General features: G+C 39.4%; 1 long non-coding RNA gene across 1 annotated transcript; it reads left to right on the top strand.

Annotated features, from left to right (window-relative positions):
• Nucleotides 1–392: 392 nt before the first annotated feature.
• On the top strand, nucleotides 393–4,364 carry LOC112059375 (uncharacterized). The gene is made up of 3 exons (XR_010592558.1): nucleotides 393–522; nucleotides 3,491–3,559; nucleotides 4,240–4,364. It is a non-coding gene; the product is annotated as an uncharacterized LOC112059375 (long non-coding RNA).
• The last annotated feature ends 7,165 nt before the right edge of the window (nucleotides 4,365–11,529 follow it).

Genomic DNA, 11,529 nt, shown 5'->3' with positions numbered 1-11,529 from the left:
AAAGTGCCAGACCAGTCTTTCAGCAGATGGAGTTAATTAACAAATGCAGCATACCAGGCCAGTAAAGAATGTCCCGAAACAGTACAAACTGAAAGCAGAACTTCATATGTGAAATATCAGTTCCATACAATTTGCTAATTGTTTTCCCTTTAAAATCTTATCTTTCTCAAATTCACCTTGTTGACTACCCAAGCATATAATATGGGAAATTTATACTCACAAAGTGTGTATGGTGGGGAAGGTAGGGGAATCTGTAGCTTTTTGGTGGAAATTTTTTCATGAGATTTCCTGTTGATTTGTTCTACTTAGGTATCTAGCTAGTTTTCATTGGCAGGATTTACTGCTGTTGAAGGGCTGGAATGCTGAAGGGTTTACACACACACAGAGACACACGCAGAAAGAGAGAGAGAGAGAGAGAGAGAGATCTCTGATTTACGTGCTTTGGCAATTCTAAAAATGCCAAATCTAAGTCAAATGCAGCACATGAGGAAGATTATTTCTCTTTCATAGCACATACCTTAGGTAAGTACTGTGTGTGTGTGTCAAATTCTATTTTATCTACTCTCCTACATAAAGGGGACCAACAGTACTTATAAAATAGTCTCCTGGAATGTTAATGGCCATAATAATCTGCTAAAAAAAAAGAAGATGCTTAATTATCTTAAGAAGCTACCTCCTGATACTGCAGGCATACAAAAGACTCATCTCACAGGTGATGAATCAGCTACATTAAAATAAAATTTGGACTGAAGAATATATTTTGCATCCTATCAAAGGAAAAAGCAAAGAGAAAATAGAAAACTCTTCATTCTAAATTATGCCATCCTTATCTGACAAAAAGAGTAGAGATGTACCTATATCTGGAAATATAAACAGACAAGGAACTATCAGATTTGTCTCCTAAAAAGAATGGCTCAGGTGAGAGGATCTCTCCCACATCCTCTGCAGTGAAGGCAGATTCAAAGAATTCATTTAGCTTCTCTGCAAAGGCTCTGTCTTCCCTGAATGCTCCTTTAGCACCTGGATTGTACAGTGGCCCCACTGACTGTTTGGCAGGCTTCCTGCCTCTGGTGTTTTTCAAAATAATTTTGCTGTTAGTTTTTGTGTCTTTAGCTAGTTCCTTTTCACATTGTTTCTTGACCTGCCTTATTATACATTTTCACTTGACTTGCCAGAGTTTATGCTCCTTTCTACTTTCCTCACTGGCATTTGACTTCCAATTTTTAAAGGATGCCTTTACTGCCCCTTTTTCTCTGCTGTTTAGTCATGGTGGCATTTTTTGAGCCTATGTTTTTTTAATGATTTATTATTTTTGTTATTAATTATTAATTATTATTATTATTTGGGGTATACATTTAGTTTGAGCCTCTGTTATGGTGATTTTAAATAGTTTGACTGCAGTTTACAGGCATTTCACCTTTGTACTGTTCCTTTCATTTCCATTTAACTAGCTTCCTCATTTTTGTGTAATTCCCCTTTTTGAAGTTAAATGGTACTCTGGTGGGTTTCTTTGATATTCCCCCCTTACAAGGATGTTAAATTTAATTACATTTTTGTCACTACTACAGAGGAGTTCAGCTACAGTAGAACCTCAGAGTTACCAACACCTCAGGAATAGAGGTTTTTTGTAACTCTGAAATGTTCATAACTCTGAACAAAACGTTATGGTTGTTCTTTCAAAACTTTACAATTGAACATTGACTTAATGCAGCTTTGAATCTTTACTATACAGAAGAAAAATGCTGTAAGAAGCATCTTTAATTATGACAACAATAGAGAACTGGACCTGATTAAAAAAGAAACTTGGAAAAATAATCAAGTTAACAATAGTTACCTCAACTACTGGAAAGCCTAATAATTGAGAAAGTAGCTTATCAGAAAATATTATATACTACTTTATTTCAGAGTTTATTCCACTGAGGAACATCAGGAATAGAAGGGATTTTTGTAATTTCCTTTTGTAATTGTTTCCAGCTGTGTAGTGTTTCAACAGAAAAAAAATGACATACAAATAACTCAAGACATAACGGAATTGAAGACAGTTTTATTCCAGGATTCTCCATGGAAAGGAATAATAGGTAGAACAAAGTGAACAAAATAAGCTTTAAAGAATGGGGGGAAGCAGTTGACTTCTAAATATAAGAAGAATGTAATCAGATAATATATACGGGATACCATGCTACTGCCTATAATTTGATGGGAACACCATATCACCCGTACATAGATTCTGTTCCTCTGCTTCCAGATAATAGGCTACGGAAATTACATTGTTGGAGAAACTGCAGTGGAGAAGGGAGCTTGGACCAAATTATATGGTACTGTCCCAAAATATATAGACATATTGCCAGAAACAGTACCTGTCACCAAAAATGAAAGGTATTGAGATCTCCCTGCTGGAAATAATGAGGAAAATATAATCCAGAAATAACAGATGCCAGAACACAGAAAGATGTACAAAGTTTTTCACGGAGAAACACACTACTGTCAGGACATGGAGGTTAGCACTTCCGCCTTCTTATAGAAAGTGGTTAAGAGTGGGTGGCAAGTGGCAACAGGTGGAAATGGAGTGCCACACGTATTTGTTTCAAAACAAACTGAAGAAATGTAAAGCTGCATGATCTCCTTTCTTAAGTGACATGGCAGAGCATTCTTAGGTGTTGCAGCACAGGAGACAGAGACAAAAGGTCAATTTAAACTGAAATTGGACAGACCCAACTCAGCCTTTGTGAAGTATCAGAGATTTTCCAGGTGCCCTGTGTCACTGGAGTATGGTGTACAACTATTATGGTATGCAGATATTGTTTATAGAGCTCAAATGTTTATAGAGCTAGATAGATCATGACCTGTTGTTATGCAGGTGTAGGGGGAAAGAAAGGGAGAGAGCAAGAAACCTTCCTCAGCCCTTGAATCATCAACAAGATTTGCAGCCCCTGCACTTGGGGGAGGACAGAACTGCATCTAAGTTGTGCCCCACCAGGAGTAGACCACCACCGCCTGTGCCTACAGAGTTGTGAGGAGGTAACTATGCTGCACTTCTACATGTGGTAGAAGTGTCCATGCTCCCCCATGCACTAGAGAGCTCTGGGGGGCTTTCTGCCTATCATAGACTGAAGGGTCTTGGTGATCTTCCTGGAATGATATCCCACACCACCTCCAGCTCAGGGTTGTGCCTTAAAAGGCACAGTCTAGCCCACAGTGAGTATTAGACTTAAGATAGATCATAGAATATTTATCAATATTATATATTTGTATTACAGCAACACCTAGAAGACTCAACCAAGACTGGTACTCCATTGTGCTAGGTGCTGTACAAGCACAGTGAAAGACAGTTCATTCCCAGAAGAGCTTACAGTTTAAACAGACAATAAAACAAAGGTTTGGGGATGAGATATGAGTACAGGGAACAATGTGGTGCTTGTAATATATTTAATGTTGTTTTTCCTTTGAGTTTTTGCTGTTTGTTATTTAATAGTTTTCTTTTTCTTTTTAGCTTTGTCTAATAGTTCCAGAGCAGATGAGCTCAAAGGAAGAAAGGTTGAAGTCTCAAGTCAATGTACAGGTGTGATTATTCTAAGAATGTTTACTCACAGTATATTTTGTATCTGATTCTGATGTATTGACAAGACCTCAATAAAAAGCTACATTGAAAAGCCAAAACTTTGAACTCAGATTCTGAAAAAAAGAGAAATTACTCCTCATTTATAAGCACCAAAATCCTCTCCAGCATTACAAATATGACATACATATCTATCTTGCATCTTCAATAAAATATTACTAAAATTTTATACCTTGATATTTTATACAGAGCAGCAAGATAGTTTCAACTAAAGACTTGTCTACATGGAGAAATTGACATAACTATTTTTATAATTGTTCCATGAAAACTCTGCTGATATAACTCCCCAGGTGAGGACACTATTCCAGAATAAAACTGATTTTAGAACAAAAAGGACTTCAGTAGGTGGTAGGCATCTAGGCACTTCTGAATATCCCATAGACATCTATCTGCATCTGTAGGCGTCTAACGACCACTGACTAGCAATGAGGCTCGTAGGGCCCAGCTTCTCAAATGTATTTAGGCACCTAACTCCCATTGAAACCAACAGATGTTAGGAGCCTAAATACCTTCAATGATCTGGGCCTAAGTGCCTAAACCCCCTTTGAAAATGGGACTCAGGCTCCTAAGTCACTAGTTTTAAAAAAATTATTCTGTATCCCTTCACCACCACTGAACTTCAGGTACCTCTGGGACGGAAGGTGACTACAAACTATTCCACAACACTCTGCTTATGGAGCAAGGAGAATGGTGACTGAGGACATTGCAGAAAACTCTGCTTTTAGTAAAACTGAAAGCAATGAAACATTGAACCAGGTAAATTTATGTCTGTGTAATTCCCATGCTGGTAATCACTGATCTTGCCTGCATGTCTAAGGTATTAATTACACTTGGGAATATAATAGGTTCTTATCTTGCCAATAACTACTATAATAAAGTAGTGATCGCATGAATGTTCATGTGTTGATAAAGTAGTATCTGTTGTAGTAACTTGGCAAAAGGCATAACTGTTTTGCTATAAATTATTAAAAATCATTCGGAAAGGACTGATATTCCCCTGCAGCACAATGGCTATGTGCATGATACACCAAATGGACGTTCTGGATGCCTGCCTGCTGCAGCCTAGCTGATTTGCCCCATAACATGTGAAGGTTTGATTGTATGTTGGTATGAAATCAATGCCTAATGGCCCAAAAGAGCTCCTGGCATACTTTCAAAACATTTCATGGTTTTTGCTTTCACAGTTGTTCCCAGGCCTTAGTTTATCCTCCACCAAAACTCCTGTTATGAATGTTGCCCTGTAAGTGTTTACTTAAAACTTTTGTACACAAGCTATTTTTCAAAAAAGAATCTGTTTGTGGTTTTAAGAAAACATATACAGCAGGCAATGAATGCCTTACATAAAAGTGAAATAACGATCACAACATTTTTGGTATAACTGCCATGCAATTAATCTGTGTGCACTGACAGTTGTGAGGTAAGCCTCTTACAAGTGTTTGTCTCCTTAGGAATTCCTCTGTATTTAAATAGTGATGAAGAAATGACTGGTCTGTTTAACCACAGAAAATTCTGAGCAGCTGCCTCTGCAGTTATTAGCTCAGCCTCCTTGAACAAAAATTTACAATAGGGTGGCATTACTCCCAACTTACACAAGTGTTTTGTTAAATCTTCCTTGTCCTGTGGAGAGTCATATATAAAGTGATCATGCAGAAATACTAGCCTCTTTAAAGTTATTGAGTCAATTAATTAAGTTGCTGTGACTGACAAACTTGCAATCAGAATATGGAACACATCAGTTCTTATAATTCATTAAATGAAATTATTTATGGACAAAAAACTAACAAGAGCCAATCTGCGAACTAGTGTAACACCCTGTGAAGTTTGGAGGTGCCACGTCTCTTATGCCAGATTTTGCAAGATTAATATATGATGGTCAGACAATTTGTTCCATTTACCTCATCAATTATATCTGGGATGTGTCCTTACCTGGGTTTTTATGTTATTGTAAAAATCATATAAAACAAATCTTCTAAGCCTAGGCCAGATGTCTATAGCTTTCTACTGCTTCTGGCAAAGAAATCAAAGCGCTGTGACGATATTGAAAAAAGATATGGAAAAACTCTCAGCTAACTCGTCCTATTGCTGGCTGGCAGAGTCTGTATATATATATATATATATATATATATATTTTAAATACCAGAGGTTCCATTAGTTATTCCTATGGTCTTCAAAGATGCCATCTGCTGGACATGGGTTCACACACACTGGGTTAATCCAGAACTGTCACAGAGGGCATATGGTCAAGAGGAGAGAGAGCATATGGTTTGGGGAAGGGCATTTGCTTTAGCTGCTGAACCCACCCCAGCTGGCTTATCTGTTGAGTAAGCCTAAGATTTCATTGAGGAAGACTGCCTGTCTGCCGGGGGTGGGGTGGGGGTGTCAATATAAAGTGTCCATGCTCAAGCCAACACGCTCAGATCAAACTGAAATCTATACACTGAGGTTGTTTTCTTTTTAGAATGGGTCAGAAAATAAGTAAAAACCTAGGTAAGAGAAAGCAGTCTCTGGAAGTAATTCAAATACAATTGAAATAGCTATCCATGAACCATGGCACAGACTTCTAAATAGAGACTCATTAAAGATGTCTAATACACAATATAGTATTTGATTATCATACAGCTCAGCAGGAGACCAACCTGCAGACTTTATTCAATTAACCTTAATGGGTCTATGCACTTGTCTAAAGGGCTGAAGAAGCAAGTCCCAAATGATTCCACATTCCTATTCTAATATCCTTGTGGGAGTGTTCAGTGAATCCCTGATGGTTGTGATGTATATTTGCTTTCTTTGGCCCTGATTCAGCAAAGCACTTATGTACCTGCTAAAGGGCTTTGGTGAGTCAGAGCCTTGATTATGACATTTAAAAAAAAATTGAAGGGAAAAAAGAGGAATGGATCAAAAAAGAGCTTGGATGGAAAAATCTAAGTGGAAAACCAAGTCTTATATCTCCATCTCTGATCACCCAGAGGGGATGCAATGACTGAAATATAGACAGTACAAAGGTTGGTTGGTTCTCACAGTTGTCTTAATTACCAATTCTATTTTCATTACATTCAACCAGAATTCAGCCAGGGAATCATTAGAGAGGGACAGTGTCCCATTTATTTATTTATTTGAGACAGACATTGTTTTCCCTCAGCTCTTTATACTCTAATCACCACCGATGGTGGGGGATGAGGGAGTGAATTTATGGCAGTTTATAATGGAAAGAATTAGGAAACTCATGGCTTTGTTATGGCAAAAAAAAAAAAAAACCAAAGTAACATTCTAGTTTTTAAAGAATGGGTAATGGGAGGAGGTGGAGTGGTGAGGAAGGATGGTCTTTTGGTTAAGGCACTGGACTGGGATTCAGGAGATCTGAATTCCCAGCTCTGTCACAGACTTCCGGTATGACCTTGGGTAAGTCACTTAATTGTTCTTTGTCTCTGTAAACTGGGATAGTATTTTATTTTTCCTACCCTTGTCTGTCTTTTCTAATTAGGTATGGCTTGCCCCTGGTTGCACAGGAAGTTTATGGCAGAGCTGGGATTTTAACCCAGATCACCTAAATCTCAGTCCAATGCCTTAACAACAAACTGCAAAGGGACTTTAATGGGATTACATATGTGTAAAGTTAATCATGTGCATGTTTTCAGGATTGGGGTTCTATACCATATATATGGACACACACACAGAGGCTACCTAGTATGATGAGGCCCTGATGTTGGATGGGACCTTCAGACACTATTACAAAGAAGAAGGTGAAATCATGACACAAAATCCTTTAATTGAAGTTACTTGTGTGAAATTATGAGAAACATCAAATAAAAAGATCTTTTATTTCACACTACAAATTATTCAAAGTCAGATAATATTTAGTTGCTATTTTTAAGCCATTTTAATAGCCACCATGAAATACATTGGACATACCAACCCTGATCCTGCAGACAGTTAAGCATGTTCATAGCTTTACTCATGTGAGTATACCTAAGTAAAAGGGGCTACTCAATAGTTCCTTATATGCATAAATGTTTGCAGGATCAAGCCCTTAACAATGACAAATGCTGTCAAACTGTGGTAAGCCAAGGAATCTGGTGACAAACACATTTGGCACTTCTAAAAATAGACTTTTGATCTGTAACAAATATATCCTTTGTATTTGAAAAATGAGCCTAGTCTCTGTTCTGTTAGAAACACAATAAAAAAAAACACTTCTTCAATTAGCCGATTTCTTTTGGTTTGGACTAGACTCATGAAAGTTGTCAGGAGGAATAAGCACAGCTCTGGGCAGTGTATCTGCATGGATCGGAGATGGTCCACGACTGGGGCTCCTCAGCACTATGGTAATTCAAATAATATTGATCCCCACAAAAACAGATGCTATTTTCTGTTGCCTTTTCAGTGGTGAATGTTTTTTAAACTGGAGAATGTTTTCCAACAGCACACGTTTGAAGACAGATGAATGTGGGGCTTACACCACTTTACAGTTTGCTTTGAAACTAGAAACCATAAATATCTAATGACAGCATAGGCCCCACCCCTGCTCCTGCACAGGGCGCTGCTGGTGTGGAGCTCAGTTTAAACAAGAGATTCTCACCATTTATGTGAAGTGAGGTTCTATTCTGAAAAGTGACTGAATGACCAGTGCTTGTCTACATGGTGCATCAGATGCGGGTGTAAACGCCAATGTGCACCAGTGTAGACTCTGCTGGTGTGGGTTAAGGTAGTACTGTTTAATGTAGGACTACATTAATCCATACTAGGGAACTTTTAATGCACACCAATAGGGTTCAGTCGGGCCAGTTAGTGCATAACACACTGGTGTGCATTGGAATTTACACTCCAGCTGGTGCAGACTAAGGCATCATGTAGACAAGACCTTTGTAAAAATAGCATCTTTTTACTCAAAGATGTGCTCTGGGTATACCCAATGTCCTATCTGTTCATTTTAGTGACAGAAATATGGCTTTGATCCCACAAGTTGTTCTGCAGGATTGCTGACTAGTGCCCTAATCCTGCAACAATTTATGCAGGTGCTTAACATTAAGTCCCTGATTAAGCATGAGTTAGTTTTCCCGTGTTTCCAATGGAACAGAAAGGATGCACATTAAGCACCATTGAGTTCCATTTATTATATGCATAAATGTTCAAGAGGGTCTACTCATGGTGTTTGAAGTTAAGCACATGGGTAAGTCTTTGCTGGACTATGATAGCTCTGTAGGCCTATGTTTTTGCCTTTTACTCCTACAAGCCCTACACAGCCATCATAGATCAGACAGTGTGTGCTGGTAAGGGTGAGTGTGTGTTTTACCAGCAGGATTGTTGACTAATTCCAGTACTGTACACCTGGGCAAACCTACTGAGGGACATAGGATTACACAGGTGTTGCTGAGGGTGCCACCTGCAGAACCTTTTTTATTGGTGCAGAATCAGAAATAAGTACCCCACCTTAAATCCTAAGGTGAGTTTGCAGGGCTGACAATTAGGGAGGAGGAAATAATTTATCTTTTCTGTCATAAATGGAGCTGATTTGATAGGGGAAATAATTGCTATTGAACCTCATGACATGTCTAGAGAGGCTTTTTCTTTCCCAGAGGAACAAAGTACAAAGAAATGTTATCATTTACCTCATTTGTAATTGGCTTTTCCTAAAGGAAACATGAACTGTTTTTCTTTTAATTCACTATGGAGCTTCAGCAATACTAGTGCTTCCTCATGCTCCTCTGCAGAGAGGATCTTTGTGAGGAATCAGGACCCAGTATAATCAATGGTAGAAGGTTGTAACCATCTTTTTTTTTTTTCCTTCCCACCCTGTGTTACTATTGACTTCAGCTGGAGTAAAATAGGGATCTATCTTTTACTTAATATACTAGTTTATTCTTTGATGCTTATAGCAATGCTAAAGAAAACATTGAACTGCTTTTCTTATTCTGATATTAGATTGTAGAACTGTGTGTTTAGATGAAATAAAAAGTTATCTAGGGAATTCACTTGTGGAGAAAGTACCTTACATTGAAAGGAACTGGATGGGGGACACCTTTGCTTTCTTTTAAGTGTTTTTGGAGAAAGCTTATATATAAGCTAGGCCATCTTTGTAGGTTTATATATTTAAAAAAAAACGTGTGTGTGCGTGTGTGTGTCGCGCACCATGATTGCTACCAGGGCCCTGACTGTCTTCATTCTGCTGACCTGCTGCTTCCTCTGCGCTGCTGCTGACACCCAGATATCACTGTCCACTGCTTCCCAGGGGAAGTTTTGGGGTGAGAGTGCCTCTGGGGCATGTGTGACCCACCTAGACCTTTCCTGGGACCCACCTTTTGGGAAACACTTCTAATTCAAAGCCCTCTGTTGTAAACATTTCCTGTGGAAAGCTATTTATAAACCACAGCATATCCTCCTCCTCCTTCCCCCTCAAAGTCCTGTCAGTCTTGGATCTGACCTTCATGCTCTTCCAGTTTTTTCAGGCTCTTTGCAATTTCAGACTGATCATGGACCAAGACCCCATTGTGCTAGTCACTGTGCCAACACAGAACAAAAAGATGGTCCCTTCCCTAAACAGTTTACAATTTAAGTATAAGGGCAAAAGACATCCAATTGATACTGACCGTGCAATGGGGGAGCACAAAGAAACAATAGGACAAAGAAACAAACTTCTGTGTTAAGTCTGAGTAACTGTGCAAACGTTTGCTATGATCACACATCCCTATATAAGCGCACACCTTTATTCTTAATGGCTGAGAAATTGTAACTTTTCATCTCCTTCTGAAAGAACTGGCTACGGGTGCCCCCTGCAGTTACTTTAGTGCCATCAACACACAGATTTCCTAGTAGGGGATGTTTTAAAGGTACTATGGACTGTTTTCTGTCAGCTAATCATTTTAATAACATGTTCTTTTTTTCCTTTTGACCTGGAGTTTATGGATTTTGGCTTTACAAGTGACAACTGGTTCTTCATCTATTAGAACGTGCTACCACTGTGCCTGCTAGTCTGTTTTTGTTTTTATTCACATGAAAACCTCATTTTATTTTCTTGCTGGACCGTGTTTTCTCTTACAACATATTTCATTATCAGTAGGGCCCTACCAAATTCGCGGTCCATTTTGGTCAATTTCACGGTCATGGGATTTTTAAAATCATAATTTCATGGTTTTGGCTATTTAAATCTGAAATTTCACAGTGTTGTAATTGTAGGGGTCCTGACCCAAAAAGGCGTTCTGGAGAGGTTGTAAGTTATTGTAGGGGGGATTGTGGTACTGCTACTCTTACTTCTGCACTGCTGTTGGCGGCAGCACTGCCGTCCGAGTTGTGGCTGCTGGCCGGGAGCCCCGCTCTGAAGGAAGAGCCGCTGCCAGCAGCAGTGCAGAAATAAGGATGGGATGGTATGGTATTGCCACCCTTACTTCTGCGCTACTGTATGCCGAGCTGGGCCCTCAGTCAGCAGCCACCACTCTCCAGCCATCCAGCTCTGAAGACAGCAGTGCAGAAGTAAGGGTGGTCTGGTATGGTATTGCCACCCTTACTTCGCCTGCTGATGGCAGGGCGCTGCTTTCAGAGCTGGGCGCCCGGCCAACAGTCGCCACTCTCCGGCTGCCCAGCTCTGTAGGCAGCTCAGAAGTAAGGGTGGCAATACTGTGACCTCCCTAAAATAACCTTGTGACCCCCCCTGCCCGCAACTCCCTTTTGGGTCAGGCCCCCTAATTTGAGAAATGCTGGTCTTCCCTGTGAAATCTGTATAGTATAGGGTAAAAACACACAAAAGACCAGATTTCACAGTCCATGACATGTTTTTCATGGCCGTGAATTTGGTAGGGCCCTAATGATCAGATTTATCGCTGGCATTGCAGGTTTTAAAAAACCCATCACCTTGAATGATGTACTTCCATTTATAAACTAGACAAGGGAACAACAGGTCACAGTGGGCTGATACTCAAAGG

This window comes from Chrysemys picta, chromosome 14 (assembly GCF_011386835.1).
Source record: "Chrysemys picta bellii isolate R12L10 chromosome 14, ASM1138683v2, whole genome shotgun sequence".
In the NCBI taxonomy this organism is placed as follows: Eukaryota; Metazoa; Chordata; order Testudines; family Emydidae; genus Chrysemys; species Chrysemys picta.
Note: the sequence above shows the minus strand (reverse complement) of the source record. Positions and strands in the feature narration are given on the sequence as shown.